Raw genomic sequence first — 17879 nt, 5'->3', positions numbered from 1 at the left:
TTGTGAGCTGCCCACAGTTGGGTAACATACTGGCTTCATAAATCTGTTGTTGTTATTTGTTAGTGTAAACTGATGAGACTCTCAGGATTGCAGTGAGCAAGAAGTACAATAAATAAATAAAATCACAACATAAATATCTTTTTACTACCATATCCCTGTGATATTGTATTCATCTTGTTTCTGCCCACTAGTGAGACAGTTTTAAGTCATCCTGCCAATATCAACAGAGGTCTTAGAATAGTATTTCCCAACTTATTCTGATATTATCCAAGTACAGACTCAAGAAATATAAATTCAGTTAGACTTTGTCACCCCTTTAGAAGATAGTGTGGTGAATGCAGTAACTGGAAACAGACCCAGTAGGGGTACGATGGAGATCGACCATGGGCAATAAAGATCAAATCTGTATTGTTTCCTAGGAGTGCAGTGGCTCATGTGGTTAGTTTAGGATGCTGGGTTGATGGTCAGCAAGCCTGTGTTCGAGACCCAAGTGCTGATGCATGACAGGGTAAGGGCCTGTTGTTCCCTCTAGCTCCTGCCGATCCAGCAATTTGAAAGCATGCAATTGCAAGCAGGAATGGAATGGGAGAGGAGGGGAGGGGAAGGGAAGGGAAGGGAAGGGAAGAGAAGAGAAGAGAAGAGAGGAGAGGAGAGGAGAGGAGAGGAGAGGAGAAGAGAAGAGAAGAGAAGAGAAGAGAAGAGAAGAGAAGAGAAGAGAAGAGAAGAGAATATATTTTATTGGCCAAATTTGTCTCTGGCGCATAAATTCTCAGTGTACATACCAGAGGTAGTATTCTGCTGGTTTCCCACGTTTTGGAAAAACTGGTAGCGGCAGCAGGAAGCTCGCCCCACCTGCCCAGACATCATCACAGACGCTCTGCACATGTGCAGAAGCGCCATGCATGAACGCTCCCAGTACCGAACCGGTAGAAAGGTAAAAGAAAACCATTAACAGTACATACAAACAACAAAGTGATATAATCATAAGATGCCAGTAGATGGGAAGTCTCATCATTTATCTTTTTGCCATTTGAAATGTTATGCCAGAACCCTATGGTTTCATTTAATTTAATAAAGATTTAACTAAGTCATTTTCACTTATTCCTGCACATCCTTATGAGATTTCACCATCTCACCTTAACAATTAATTTAAAAAAAACAATATTTAGTGCAGATGTATATTTTTCGCAGCTATCTTTGACACTGCCTGAGAATTCTGAATTCGGCACATCTGGTAGATGCCCAGGCTAGAGTATTTTGATTTAGTACTTGATAAAGTTTCTTCCCAATTAATGCAGTTGATATACTTTTGTTTCCAATTTATATTGATGCTCATTGGAAACCATCTGCCTTCAAATACTCATGAGATACAATTTGAGACATGTGTGTGCCAAATAGCATCATGGAACTTCTGGCAGAGCCAAACTGGTGGATGAGAACCAGAATAACAAAAAATATATATCTGGGAAACCTGAATTCAAACATGGTTCCCCAAACTTTGCTTTCTAACTGAGTGTCATGTTGATGTTCGTGTAAATAATTGTAAAGTTCATTTTACAGGTTGCTCTAAGTGTGGGATTTTTTTTTTGTAATGTCAAGAGCAGATGCTTCAATGAAGGGGAAATCAAAAGCATCTGTGACTTCTGATAAAATATTTAAAGTTATGTGTTAAACATTCACAGTTTATTTTTCACACCAGTCTGGGTGATTCAACAAACCTTGTGCACTGTCTGGGTAAACTATCACTCTTGTTTAAAATTTAAAAGACATGCATTTGATATTCTTAGTAGTAACTTAAGTGATCGCAGGACCAGAAAACAATAGGGCAGATGTGGTTAAAAGCAAGACAAGTCATAAAAAGAAACACAGCAAAGAAAGGAGTTTTTGTCTCTGCTGCACAACTCAGGGATGATTGCCAGGTAAGCAAATGTGAATAGTACACACACACAACTAGTGTGATTTTACAATTCATAAAGAGAGTTTAGTCTCTTTAATGTTAGATTTAAAGTTAAAAGAATCATTCAAACTCCAGGTGGAACGTAACTCAAGATCTTCTGGATTCCGCTAAAGAGCTTTTGTTTTTATTTTTGTTTATGAATGTAGAATGTGACCTCCAAGATAGGTTAAGTCAGGAAATAATAATTGCTTATAGAAATTCCACTGTATTGTTGCATTGTTGCATTCTGTAATTACAGCATTTGAAAGCTTGCCAGAATTGCCCTCTGATCCCTTACCCTGAACAGAATCTATGTAAGGTCATTTTAACTTTCTTTTTTTCAACCCCTTTCCTTTTTGTGAGACTGAGTTGTCGCTTATTTTTTCTTAATAGTTCCTGCATACTTTGTATCAACATTTTCTCCATGCTCCGCTACACCAGGGGTGTTAAACTCAAGGCCTGCAGGCCGAATCTGCCCATAGGGTGCTTAAATAACAAAGGAAAGACCTGCAGTGCCTCTGGTAGCCAAAACAAGGAGGAGCAGAGGGGCACATGTGGCCCCTCTATGCCCCATTTTTGGCCTGGATAGCCTCCTGTAGCACTCTGCCAGCAAAAATGGGGAGCATGAACCATTTTGGCCAACAAGGTGATTCAGGAGGTGTACATCCCATCTCTCCCCCTCCCCCCAGCCAGCCCATGGAGGAGAAGTACAATGCGGATCCGGTCCTCAAAGAAATCCACACTATTTGCTCTACACTATTTGACATGGTATTAGAGGCTAAAGCATGTTCATGACTTTCTTTATTGCAATTAGAGTAGCCACTCCATTCTTGAAGCAGTAATTTAGTTTGCATCTATATGAACACATGTCCCCTTTGGGTTGTTCATTTTTTTTTTTGTTCTGTTTTGTTTTGTGTCCTTTTCACTCAATGTGGACTCCTGGCAAATGTCTAAGCAAGTCTCTGCATTTTTCTTGGCAAGATTTCAGCAATAGTTGGCCATTGCCTCCTTCCTAGGGCTGAGACAGAGTATCTGGCCCAAAGTCATCCAATTGTCTTAATGCCTAAGGCAGTACTGGAACTCACAGTCTTCTGGTTTCTAGCAAGATGTCTTAACCATCTTACCAACCTGGTTTTCTTACCTTTGTGACAGATATACTTTATTATATCAGTGATCAGTTTTCTCTTTTGGAAGAAGAAAAATAGGAGTTGCATAGATCATCCTTTATCTCCAAGTAGAATCTTCATTTCTCCGCTTTTACTACTCTCGTGGCCAAAAAAGCTCTCTTTTTTAGCATTTAGTTTAATCAATTAAACTGATGCAGTTCTTTTTGGGGAGGAAATGAAGAATGCATTTCCATTAAGTGTACAAATATCCATTTATTTTTATTTTTTGGGTTACATAACCATGGCCAGGCCTAATCAGGTCTCATCCTCCACAGCAAGATGATTTCCTCTCCTCCTTTAAATGCCATAATAAATCTGTTTTCAAAACCATTCTCCTTTATATCAAAACATTCGTGAATTTTACAGGCAAAAAACTCCTCAGTGTATCAATCCATTTTTTCCCATTTTAATGAAAGAATTGGTGAATATTTTATAATTTTGTTTTAAAACAAACAAACTGAATGACATTCCCACATATCCTTTATTTATTTAAAATATTTATGTAGCCGCCCATCTTGCACTAAACTATGGGTATCTCCCAATCAAAATTACATAACAGAGCAATCCTACTAGGGGTAGGTTTCTGCCAGCACTACTGCCCATTCAGTGCATGCCAGAGGTGGTATTCAGCCAGTTCTGACAGGTTCTGGAGAACCAGTAGTGGAAATTTGGAGAGTGGGGAGGGAATGGGGATTTTGCAGTATCCTTTCCCCTGCCACGCCCACAAAGTCATGCCCACAGAACCGGTAGTAAAAAAAATTGAATCCCACCATTGGTGCACGCACAACGTAAGCACAAGCAAAGCAAGCATGCACAACTAAAACACGTTCCACGTGTGCACAGTTGCCTATAAATAGGTCTGCGCATGCGCAGAACGTTTAAAAAGATAAAAAAGATGTTGCAGCAACCAGGAAACGGGTTCAGGGCGTGGCGAGCATGCCGTCTCTACCGGTTCGGAGACCCAGTCACCATTTCCACCACTGGTTACACCAAACTGGTGTGAACCAGTAGGAACCCACCTCTGAATCCTACACCAACTCTGGATGTAGCTTCTATTAAGAGTGAAATTCTTAAAGAATTTAAGAGAAGAAAATGAACATAACATGGCTATTCTTTTTGAAATTATTTTGTTCAACTCTAAACCAAAAATTGTTCAGCAAGGAGACTGGAAAAGTGAAGAGATGAGTGACAACGTATGAAATTTGTTTGTGCTCATATAACTAACTGCTAATCCAAAGCTTAAATAAGATACACATTGCAATGTACAGACATAATTTTTTTGTATTACCAATGAAGCACTTGTAAGTAGAAACAAATGTCACACTTCTCTGTTATTGTTACTAGGCCATATATTTAAACGAGCCATTGATTTTCTTCCATAAAATTCACTGAATGCTATTTCATCAATGAATTATATAAACAAGATCTTGGCTTATAATGGCACATAAAAGCCTGCATGCCACTCAATTATTGCAGTGTTATTCCTATCTTCAATCAGGAGGTAAAGGGATCTATTTTCCCTTAGAACAACAACCCTGTGAAGTAGGCTGGATAGGAAAGAATAAGGAGCCCATGCTCACTCAGTGAGTTTCTATAGAAGAGGATGAACTAGATTCTGGGTTTCCTCATTCCTAATCTAAAATTTAACAATCATATAAAACTAGCAATACACAGACTTCAAGTATTGTTTCTGAAAGAGGATACCACAAGCTTCATTATTAATAATACTGTTATCAGCTTGATATCTGTCAAAACATAACTGTTGTAAATTTCTTTACTCTCCTTCAACAAGTATATGTGATCAGATCAGATTCTTCCAAGATTCACATTTCACTGAATTGCAAAATAAAACTGGGAGTAGAACTATTGAAGAAATTGTCTGATGCTTGCTGGGAATGTCAATTTGCATCCCACTTCACTGTTAAATCAACACTCAATAATTTTATTGCTTCTGAGTGTAATCAGCAATACACTGAATTCCACAGTAAGTCTGGAGACTCATGGTATTCTAAATGAGGCAGGCTCCTGCTTTGTATTTTGTCTGGCTCTTTTTAGCGAAGTGCTTCTTGAACTTGTAGTGGTATCAGATGACTTGCAGAAGTCAAATTGCAATGTGGATAAAGCATGCTTCTTTATTAACTCTTTGTAATAAAGCGCAAGCTTGGAAGCATCTTGAAGAAAATTTCATCCAAATGGTGTCTAATACATGCAAACTAAAAGAGAATTATTCATCACATCAATTAAAAACTAGGATCCATGAACATCGGCTGACAGTCAAATGCCATGATCCCAAATCCTTAATCTCTACCCATACTGACACCGAACAGCACCAGTTCTATTGGAGCAATGCAAAAATCTTCAGCCATGCTGCCACCTGCCACGCTTGTGAGTTCATCAGAGCCTGGCACTCCACAAGCAATTCCATCTACAGACACATTGACCTACAACCAGCCTACGAACCCCTTAGAATCCAAATCAACCGCATAGCCAACCAGAGACAGCACTGACTCTCAACCAACCCACGCTACCCCCCTGCCTCCCAATGACCCTGGTCCAGAGGTGGTATTCTGCGGTTCTCTCCAGTTTGGGTGAACTAGTAGTGGTGGCTGCAGGAGGCTCCGCCCACCTGCCCTGACATAATGCGTTACCTTCTGTGCATGCGCAGATGTGGTGCATGCGAGTGCTTGCTCACATTTGTGAACTGGTATAGAAGGTAAGTGAAGCCCACCGCTGCCCTGGCCTGATATCATTTCCTTATCGCAAGACCCATCACAAGACTCACTGATGACTCACAGCTGACCCATCACAGGACCCTCACTTGACACACCCACACTTGAAGCCCTTATAAACAGAAAAACACTGACACTGACATTCCTTAAACTCCATTGAAGACGTTACCTATTCTGGTAACAAAATGTTCAGAAACCAACCCACAAGCTCGGAGAACAAATCTTCACCCTCAAAAGAGAATTCATTATGTACTTCAAACATTTCAAAGATATATTATGACTGAAATCAACACACTAGAAAATTTGCCCACAAACAATACAGTGATTTTTAAATAAATGTCTTTTTATGTTTTTGATCATATATCAATCAACATAAATGCTAATTTATTTATTTATTTATTTGTTTGTTTGTTTGTTTGTTTGTTTGTTTATTTATTTATTTATTTATTTATTTATTTATTTATTTATTTATTTATTTATTTATTTATTTATTTATTTATTTATTTATTTATTATTTATTTATTTATTTATTTATAGGGTTTCTATGCCGCCCACTCTCGAAAGACTTAGGGTGACTTACAGATAAAAAGGAAGGGGGGGAACATACAAAAAATAAAAAAACAACATTAAAATTCCACAACATTCATAGCTTAGGATGGCGCTGGATAAATCAACAGCCCCAGGCCTGCCGGAACAGCCAGGTCTTGGTCACTTTGCAAAAGGCCAGAAGGGTAGTAAGGGTCTGGATCTCCACGGGAAGATCGTTCCATAGGGTCGGAGCAGCTACAGAGAAGGCCCTCCCCGGGGGGTCGCCAGCCAACATTGACCGGCAGATGGAATCCGGAGGAGGCCTAGTCTGTGAGATCTTATGGGTCTCTGGGAGGTAAATGGCAGGAGGAGGTCTCTCAGGTAGCCAGGTCCTATACCATGTAGGGCTTTAAAAGTAACAACTAGCACCTTGAAGCGTGTCCGGAGACCAATGGGAAGCCAGTGCAGCTCGCGGAGGATAGGTGTAACGCGGGTGTACCTAGGTACGCCCACTATCGCTCACGCGACTGCATTCTGGACTAACTGAAGTCTTCGAACACTCTTCAAGGGCAGCCCCATGTAGAGCGCGTTACAGTAATCCAGTCTTGAGGTGACAAGGGCGTGAGTGACCATCCGAAGGGCCTCCCGGTCCAGAGAGGGTCGCAATTGGTGCACCAGACAAACCTGGGCAAAGGCCCCCCTTGTCACAGCTGACAAGTGATGTTCTAGCGTCAGCTGGGGATCCAGGAGGACTCCCAAATTGCGAACCCTCTCTGAGGGGCGTATAGTTTCACCCCCCAGGCTAAGAGATGGAATAGCTGGAGAGAGAGCATCAATAGCCACTCAGTCTTGTTGGGATTGAGTGCAAGCTTGTTTGTTCCCATCCAGACCCTGACAGCCTCCAGGCACTGGAACATCACTTCTACCACTTCGCTGAGTTGGCACGGGGTGGACAGATACAGTTGAGTATCGTCCGCGTATTGGTGGTATTTAATCCCGTGCTGACGTATGATCTCACCCAGTGGCTTCATGTAGATGTTAAATAGGAGGGGGGACAGGACCGAACCCTGTGGCACCCCATAATTGAGGGGCCTAGGGGTCAATCTCTGCCCTCCAACCAACACCGACTACGACCTGTCCGAGAGGTAGGAGGAGAACCACCGTAGGACGGTGCCTCCCACTCCCACCTCTCGCAACCATCGCAGAAGGATACCATGGTCGATGGTATCGAAGGCCGCTGAGAGGTCAAGAAGCACTAGGATAGAGGAATGGCCCCTATCCCTGGCTCGCCAGAGATCATCGATCAGTGCAACCAAAGCAGTTTCTGTGCTGTAACCAGGCCTGAAACCCGACTGAAAGGAATCCAGATAATCAGTTTCATCCAAGGACTGTCGGAGTTGAAAGGCCACCACTTTCTCAACAACCTTCCCTACAAAGGGGAGGTTGGAGACTGGACGATAGTTGTTCAAAAATGGCTGGGTCCAGAAAAGGTTTCTTCAGGAGGGGGTCTCATCACCGCATCCTTTAGGAGGTGTGGGAAGGATCCCTCCCGGAGAGAGGTGTTAACTATCGTCTGGAGCCAGCCACGTGTCACCTCCCTGCTGGTCAAGACCAGCTAGGAGGAGCAGGGTCCAGTATATAGGTGGAGGCACTCACTGCTCCCATGGCCTTGTCCACTTCCTCAGGAGCAACAAGTTGAAACTCGCTCCATAAAATCCGCTCAAGACCTTCCCCCAGTATCTCGGCTGGTACCGTGCAATTGGAGTCCAGGTCTGTCCGAATCCGGGCGACTTTATCTGTCAGAAACTGGACAAATTCCTCAGCTCTACCCTGTAAAGGGTCGTCCGCATCCCTCCTTTCAAGAGGGAGCAGGTTATTCTAAACCAGTGTTTTTCAACCTTTTTGTGCAAAGGCACACTTTTTTCATGAAAAAAATCACGAGGCACACCACCATTAGAAAATGTTTAAAAAATTTAACTCTGTGCCTATATTGACTATATATAAAGTGTTTTTCCCATGGCACACCTTACACTATGTCACGGCACACTAGTGTGCCGCGGCACAGTGGTTGAAAAACACTGTTCTAAACAATGCGGCTGGGCACGATTCTGCGGATGCAATAAGAGCGGAAAAATGCGCACATTTTGCCACCCGTATTGCCACGAGATAGGTCCTGATATAGGCTCTCATCATTGCTCAGTCATATTCAGAGTTACTAGCCCTCCAGCAGCACTCTAGACGTCTCTTTTGGCGCTTCATCTCCCGGAGTTCCTTGGTGAACCTCCACTACCTCGGAGAAGCCGTAAAGGCGCAATCCGGTTTAAAGCCCCTGCCGCCGCTGTATTCGAAGCAGCGACTAAGGACTCTACCGGACTGTGGACAAGAGTGTCAGGTATTTCTCCAAGCGCCATCTGAAATCCCATAGGGTCCATCAGGCGTCTGGGGCGGAACCACCTAATTGGTTCCCTCTCCCTACAGTGGGGGGGAACAGTTGGTTTCCGAAAGTCAAGCCTCAGTAGGAAGTGATCAGACCATGACAAGGGCAAGATCTTAATGCCCTTCAAATCTAGATCACGTCTCCACTGCTCTGAGAGAAATACGAGGTCAAGCGTGTGACCCGCTGAGTGAGTCGGACCCCGGATTACTTGGGTCAAGTCCATGACTGTCATGGAAGCCATGAACTCCTGCGCTCCATCAGAGTGTTCACCGAGCGAAGGCAGGTTGAAATCCCCCAGCACCATAAGCCTGGGGAACTCTACCGCCAGCTCGGCTACTGACTCGAGGAACGAGGGGAGGGCTGTTGCAACACTGTTGGGAAGTAAGTACATTAACAACAAGCCCACTTGACCCTCAAGGTCCAACTTCACCAACAGGGACTCACCGTGGCACAACAAAACCACACTCGACTAAAGCGCGCCCAATTAAACCGCGTCGCTGATGTCATCAACAGGGCGACACAGCGAGCACGGAGAAAGAAGGGCGCTTTAAATAGCGCTTTGAAAGCAAGCCGATTCAAGTTAAGGTAAGGGTTAGGTTTAGGGTTAGGGTTAGGTTTAGGGTTAGGTTTAGGGTTAGGGTTAGGGTTAGGGTTAGGGTTAGGGTTAGGGTTAGGGTTAGGGTTAGGTTAAGGGTTAGGGTTAGGGTTAGGTTAAGGGTTAGGATTAGGTTTAGGGTTAGGTTAAGGGTTAGGTTTAGGGTTAGGTTTAGGGTTAAGTTAAGGGTTAGGTTTAGGGTTAGGTTTAGGATTAGGTTTAGGGGGGTTAGGTTTAGGTTTAGGGGTTAATTTTAGGTTTAGCGTTTACAGCATGCTTCTGTCTCCACGCTGTTGTCGCCCTGTGATGACGTCAGCTACGCGGTTTCGTCGAGCGCCCTTTAGTCGAACGCGGTTTTGTGGTGGAATCGGGATTCACATCCGACAAGCTCCGGAGCAGGGATCCTACGAGGAACTAATGACCTTCAAATGATGACAGCCACTCCCCCCACCCCTTCTCTGGAGTCGCAGCTGATGGAGCACCTGAAACCCTTCTGGGCACATTTACATGCTCCGTTCAATATGCCATTACTTTCTTGAGTCAGAGAAACAGGCCATTTGCAAGATGTTCCAATACTGTAATGATATGGGCATCTGAAAAAGAACTAGGACAGTTTCCTATCATTTTAGGGAGATACAAATGTATGAAAGAAAGAAAAATTGCTACACTGAAATGCATGGACATAGATTGGAAGAAATAAAAATGTCTGGATTCAGTGTTATTGCCGTAACCATAGCTCCAAACAAATAGATATTTACATAAGACATTTATGGCTTATTTTGTCCACTTAAATCTTAATTAAGACTTGTTTGATAATAGAAGGAGGATAAATATTAAGTAATACTGTTATATTGGCAATAGAAATGAAGCTCTTCAAAGTTGAACTTGGGGAATAGTAGAACTCAGAGGTGGGTTCCTCCCAGTTTTACTACTGGTTTGCTTCGTGCACGCATGCGCAAAACAATTTACAGTGAACTGTCACATACGTGCACTACTAAACAACATGCCAGCAATGGCAACAGTGACTGAGAACTGATTCGGGGGTATGGCCAGCCTGGATCACTCCCAGTTCTGTGATCCAGGCCAAAATACCACTATCGGTTCGGCCGAACTGAGCCAAACCACTAGGAGCAACCACCTCTGGTAGAACTTAAACACTTTGCAAAACTGCATAAGAATCAGCAGTTTCAAACTCTATTCTCTTCCTACACTCAATCACATTGATTATCCAGTTCATCAACAAGATCATGGATAAATAAGAGCCAATCCTTTTTTTTTCTTCCCTGGCCAGGGATTGTTTTGTCGTAGTGTAGGGGCTGGCAAATTGATGACCACAGACCAGATACATCACTTGCAAGCCATGCCCACTCCAGCTCCATGAAGGGAAAAATCTTCATGATATGGCATATGATGGCAAAGTGACACCGCAGGTTTGACACCCGTGTCTTAGTGGCCTTTGCTTCCTCTCACTGACATGTCATGGAGGTACTGGTAGGGCATATCAAACTTTTCAACTTTCAATTTGCAAACATTAGGTAAAGGTAAAGATTCTCCTCACACATATGTGCTAGTTGTTCCTGACTCCAGAGGGCAGTGCTCATCTTTGTTTCAAAGCCGAAGAGCCAACACTGTCTGAAGATGTGTCTGTGGTCATGTGGCCGGCATGACTAAATGCCAAAGGCCCATGAAAGGGAATTACCTTCCCATCAAAATGGTCTCTATTTTTTTTACTTACATTTTTACATGCTTTTGAGCTGCTAGGTTGGCAGAAGCTAGGACAAGTAACGGGAGCTCACTCCATTATGCGGCGCTAGGGATTCGAACTACTGAACTGCCAATCTTTCTGATCGACAACTTCAGATATAATGTAGATGTGCTTGGTAAGTAACTACATATCATGGTAATATCATACTATACTACACTTTTTAACATTTTGCTTGTTTCAACTCAGAAGCAAGCAAAACTGCATTTGTAAACAGAAAACCACTCTCAAGGCACACTTTGTCCAAACTAATTGGCACATAAATATTTACGCAACACATTTGATGGCATACGCATTTGTTTGAAAGTTACTTTTCTTCTTGCAAGGAAATTTGTTTAGTGAGGCTTGCTTGTGGTAGAAAGAGCAATCCACCTTGCCACTTTTTATGCTCATAAAATATCAGGGTAAGATTACACATTGCCCATCCTGAAATTCACTGTGACCCTCTGTGCTTCCTGGCCATTTCTTGATCCATTGCACTTTCTGCTAGGCATCTTGTGCTATTGCTAGAATAGAATTTTCAAAATATTTGTTCATGTCTAGCTTTCCACTTCCAGCAAGCAAGAAAAAGGAGGGAGACGAAGGGGAGGGAAAAAGCAATAACATCATCTAAATAAATCAATAGATTTTGACTTGTTTATAAGTAAATCCTCCTCCCAATTTAAAAGCTAGCTTTTCTAGAGCTGGGACAAGAGGCCATCCCATAACGTCCATTAATTGCACTTAAGTTCACAGAGGGCAGAACGAGTATCTTTGTTTATGTTATAAACCGGGCAATGTTTATAAAGCATAATTGGCAGGGGACACAGAGAAAGTCATTATCCTCACATGTTCCCAAAGAGCTACCTCTGCCTTGCAATGTGGTCCCAATTGTGATTTTGCTTGTTTTCTGTGACTTATTCATTTATTAAAACATTAATTAATGCATTAGTATTTTGAACTTTTATTTTGACATTTGATCTTCAGATCTCCTTTTCAAGCACAAATTCTCTACAGTTAATACAGGGGTGAAATGCTCTGAAGCCTGCTACCAGTTCGCTGTGTGAGTGCATGCGCACTTCTCACGCATGGGCACTGCAGGTGCTACCACTCAGCACTGAAAAAGGAGGATTAAGAAGCCTTTTCTGAGTCTGCAAAGGTAAGTAGAACAGGGAGGGAGGAAACAGCTGTGCCATGCGATTTAGATTCACTAGGAAGCAGGATTTCCTGCTTTCTACCAAATATAAATCACAGGGCACAGCTGATTGTCACACAGCTGATCATCGGAACCAAACCGGTAGTAAAAAAAAATGCTACTGATTTGGCAGAACCGGTAGTTCTGATGATCAGCTGCGCGACAGCTGATTGTCATACCGCTGATCGTCAGAACTACCAGTTCACCTGAACCGGTAGCATTTTTTTACTACCGGTTTGGGCGAATTGGTCTGTACTGGTAGAATTTCACCACTGAATTAATATCAATATAGGGAAATAAAGCCTTAGAAAGTATTTTTTCCAGAGTAGACATCAGTTAGCCCACCGAGTTCTAAAATTAGTTCCTCTCCAAAAATATTGCATTCAATTTTAAAAAACATGTGCTTTATCTATTTGAAGCTAATGCAACAAATGTTCTTTCAGCACTCTGGAAATTAAACTGTGCAAGACAATGTGGGGAACTCATTAACCTGAAGCACCTATTAAATCTCATCTCTGGGAGTAGAGAGCATCACCATGGAGGAAGCACCAGGGGGTGGTGGAAATTCCTTCAGCGTGAACTGTAAGAATCGCATCAGCACCATCTATTAATGGAATCTATTCTAGATTTACATGCAATTTCTACAGATAAAATATTTACAGATACATTTCCATCTTTCAAAATATCACAAGATGCTCCCACCCCTGCATGGAAGCATTTTTTTTTAAAAAGAGAAAGGATTGTTTCGTATGATTCTGAATCCTAAAAGAGATCAGAGGTTTTTAAAGGAAAATACTCTATGGATTTTGGGATGTTTTCTTTTTGGTGGGCCTGAAAGTGAACAAGCGTTCTCATATTGCATTCTCCAAGTCAACTCAGGCAGCCTTGGACAATCCACCAGTCAGGGAGATTAATGAGCATCTGAGAAAGAGATCCATCCAGTATCAAAATTGTATTGTTTGTAAAAAAAAATTAAGGTACTGTATGGGGGAACACATTAATCAAGAGATGGCATGATGTTTTTTTCCTACCTTTGTTGGTGGGCTTAGCATTTGTTACACATCCACTTTATAGCAACCCAGGAGTAAAATTGTATAATGATCTATTTTGATCCATGAGCATCTGTCATTTTTTTTAAAAAAAATTTTAATTTTTGTAGCAGATGAGAAGAAAAAACTATTGCTCAGATACATCTTCTATGGTCTCAAAGAAAGTAACGTGGAAAATGATATCTACAACCTGAAGTTAGACTCTTCTCTTTGCTTCTATTCCGTGCTTCATTCCATCCTTTATCCTCATTATTTCCATTCACATTTACTGTATATGCCATTTTACAAATATATTTTGACAGCTTAAAATACACATCAAACACCAAATAAGTGATCACCCAAGGCAGAATGTTGTTATTCAAATAGCTAAAACCAGGTGGTGTAAAAACTTATTTCGTTGATTTTTTTTAAAAAATCCTCCAACACAAAAATAATTTAACTTTCTTTGGGTCAAAGCACACTGTTGAACATGATAATGGGGAGGGAAACCTTGAGCGAAGGTTTCTCTCTGATCTGCCTGTCAGGCAGAAAAGACTGGTGGTTTAAACTGATTGGTTCACACCACAAGCAGGAAATTCAAGAGATCTCAGTGGCTGAGCTGTCAGACAGCTCCCTTTAGAAGATGGAGCTGCCGGACAGCATTCACACTTCTTTGTGCCGGTCTACCAATACAGAGCTGTTGTTTAGCGGAGGGTCCTGCATCTTCAGTTGACCCACACTTAACAAACATCACAAATAGGACACTACAATGAAAGGGCCCATTCTCCCGTTTCCACCTATCTCATCTCTAAAGAAGGACATTCAGAATTAAAACTCGAGGGATCTCAATGATCTTACTGAGAATTATCTCATTGATTTGATACTCCCCCAAACAATAAATCCTACCCTGATATTTTTTCAGTTGCATTGGCATCTCATTGTTACCAGCACAAATATTTGTTTTACACCTTTCAGATATAACATCATAAAGAACAGTGGCTTTTCTTCATCAGATTTGGAAAGGCAGGATGGAAGCCTGTGAACCTCCTTTCTGAGCACCATGAAACCTGCTCAGCTGTTTTGCTCTGATTGACATACTACACAGGTAGACCGGGATCTACCATTGCCTAATCTTGGGGAAATTACCATTCATTTTGACATGTTCTTTTTTCCCTTTGTAAGGGACCTTCAGAGCCTACAGATCTCAGTCTGCTCAAGAGTCTTATGTTTGCCTCTTAAGAGCTATGGTGGTGCAGTGGTTAGGCTACTTCTGCTGACTGCTGCTTGTCAGATTCAGCAGTTCAAATCTCATCGGCACAAGATTGACTAAGCCTTCCATCCTTCCGAGGTGGGTAAAACCCAGATTGTTGGGGGCAATAGGCTGACTCTGTAAACCTCTTAGAGAGGGTTGTAAAGCACTGTGAAGCGGTATATGTCTAAGTGCTATTGCTATTATTGTTTCTGCTTTAAAATTCTTTTAGATTTCATTTTAACTCAGCTTTGATCATGCCTTTCATAACAAATAATGAAGAGTTTTATTCAGATGCATCATTTCATTTCTTGATAGAAAAACTAACTTAATTTAACCAATTAAATCCATTAAATACAGTAGCTACCCTTTTTTCAATATGAAAAATATCGCTGACATTTCAACAAGGCACTAAGTCTTCCTTTCCAACTTATCCAATCCATGTCCTGAGAAACTATCCCCATTGATCCCATCCAGTCAATATCATTGATAGTCCTTCTTTCATACACATACCTAACATCTACAGACTCTAAGCTTCAGGGTAACTGACATTATAAGGAATGAGAATGCTTTCATTTGTGCTCATATGTATACTAAAAAAGTAATTCCAGTGAAGACCAGGCTGGCCTAGGACTTTTTGAATTAAGAAGAAGGAGCATTCCCCACATTCTTCCATTCCTTGTGTGGAAGGCCACAAAATTGGCAGTTCACAACAGTACACTGTGGAAAAACTCCTTATCTGATGACAGCAAGCTAATTTGGGAATGGGAAGTAAGACAGCTTGCACAGTACACACAGCTATGACATGGGTCGGCCAAACCCAACTTCCATCTCCGCACTTAGCATAAGACATGTCTGGCCTTAACTAGTAACTATGGTAAATGTTCTTTCTCCCTAAATATTATTTGTTGCTTTACAAACCCAAAGCAAGCAAGGACACACACATGCTAACTTCAATACTTTTAAAATGCCAAACAATTGACAAGGTAGTAAATATGATTATGTTAATTAATTAATTAATAATCCCAAAATAAAAAGTTACTTGCATGGAAATATATATTTATGGAGAGAACAACTCAGAGAAATTTGATAAAATTGTGAAAACAAAAATTGTTCCACTATTGAAAGAGAAAGAGTTCCAACGATGGGAGAGTAACCATACTAATAATCCCTTGGTGCAAATAAGGACTCATGTATAAATGTTGCAACTTACAAACTGCCCCAGACTTTGAGATTCAAATATTTAACAGTGGTTGTTCATGGGAGGACGTAGCATCCGTGTGTCATTTTGACACCATTTTGGTTTGCTACAGATCAGAGGTGGGTTCCTACCGGTTCGGACTAGTTCAGCCAAGTAGGTAGTAACTCGGCTGGACACGCGCCCGAACCGGTTCTACCAGTAGCGCCATAGGTGGCACCATCTTGTGGTTTTTTTTGCTTCTGCGCATGCACAGGAGCAATTATTTTTACTTCTGCTCGTCATGCACGCATAGCACTCATCAAGCACACACATAAAGCATGCACGCACCCAAAATGCGTCCCTGTGCGAACCGGCAATTAAAGAAGCCGGAACCCACCCCTGCTACAGATGCTGCTGAATTGCACATGCTGATTGCACAGAATCAACCCCATCACAAAACTCGGAGCTTGGTATCACTCTAGCCAGTCTTTTGGCTAGAAACATTCCTCAGCTAGCACAGTCTTCCCAGATAGCAGTTGATTGTAGTACTCTATAGTACTTCAGTACTCTACACTGTGTTGGGTTGCAACTTTTAGTGTTTTCTAGGTGACACTCTGCACCTCCAAAAGCTGACCTACAGTAATCGGAATCATTTCAGTTTGAGATACTTAAATAGTAATTTCAGTTTGAGATACTGAAATAGAAATTTTCTTTGCTCCCTGGCATAGCCTGGCAAAACATATTCTCAGGCTTTCAAAATCGAGTTATTGTTCAAAAATGGGCAATCCTCAGGTCAAAGCCCTTTAGTCAGCCTCGTGATTGCAGGCAAATTATATCTGGGTAGCAATTTTATACAAGGTAAAACTGGAAAATATTCATTTCCATCAACTTGCTTGCCATCTTTTGAATAGGTTTTCATTTTTTTTCAAAAATTCCCCATATGACGCGTGCTCTCTGCAATGCCATGTCGAAGGGAACATGTATATTCATTTAATGTTCTCAGTTGCAGAGAAAGTAAATCCAGACACATACAATCAGAGCCATTTCCTGCTCTTATAAGTAAGAATGCATTCCACACCCCATCCTAATTTTATGCAGCACTCAGCTTCATTTCAAAAGCCTTCTGAAAGATTAGTTCAGACTTCTGGTAAGTGATATATGCCCTTAAAACAGCCTATTGCTAAAGTGGGAGGGGAGAGAAAGACAGTGTTTTATAAAGAACGATTAAATGAAGGGGGAGAGAAAGACTGTCAGAAATAAATAAAATGAGTGTGTTAGAGTAGAATGCCATTCCTACGCATTTTTTAATCCAGTCCCATCCTTTTCTTGGTTCTTCCCCGTTTACCATAAAAAAAAAAAAACTGAGCATGTTCCCACCTTCTGTCCATTTGTTGGCTGATCCATTGGTCCTGCATCTGATGCTTTTCCAAACTTGAACCTGTAGGCATGTTTTCCTATAGACGTGATGGCAAACGTCTGGCACACGTGGAATGCAGTTTCCACAGGTGAAATGCAGAGCCCTCTCTGTGGGCACATGAGCCGTTGCCCCAATTCAGTTCCACTGTGCATGTACATGCACCTTCTGCCAGCTGGTTTTCAGATCTCTATCACACAGGGGGCTGGGGCGCATGCAGGAGGTGCACATGCATGCATGGTGGCGGCCCTGCAGCAGTGAGGGAACCGGTTCAGGAGCAGGGCAGGCCTGTGTCACTGCCGGTTCTGCAACACAGGTTTGAATTCTACTACCGATTCAGCCGAACCGGGCCGGACCGGAAGCAACCCACCTCTGATGGGGGTGGGGCACACATGCAGGGGTCATGCACACATTCAGGGGAGTGGGGTGCATGTGGGGATTGCACATGCAAACCTGGGGTAGGGGGCAGGGGGCAAGGGGCAGGGTACGGGGTGGGGTCATTACGGATATCCTGACTCTTAATTTTACTACCAGAAAACAAGTATGTTGCAAAAATGCATTCATTTCCCTCCAGAAATGTATTTCTCCACTGTGAAAAATATTCAGGGCTGAAGCATAATGTAATGTCAGGCAGTGAGTGCTGAGGCATGATGCCAAGTGATTGATGGGGCCATGTTGATG

This window comes from Thamnophis elegans, chromosome 3 (assembly GCF_009769535.1).
Source record: "Thamnophis elegans isolate rThaEle1 chromosome 3, rThaEle1.pri, whole genome shotgun sequence".
Taxonomy (NCBI): Eukaryota; Metazoa; Chordata; class Lepidosauria; order Squamata; family Colubridae; genus Thamnophis; species Thamnophis elegans.
The sequence above is the reverse complement of the archived record's forward strand: the minus strand, read 5'-3'. Positions refer to the sequence as shown.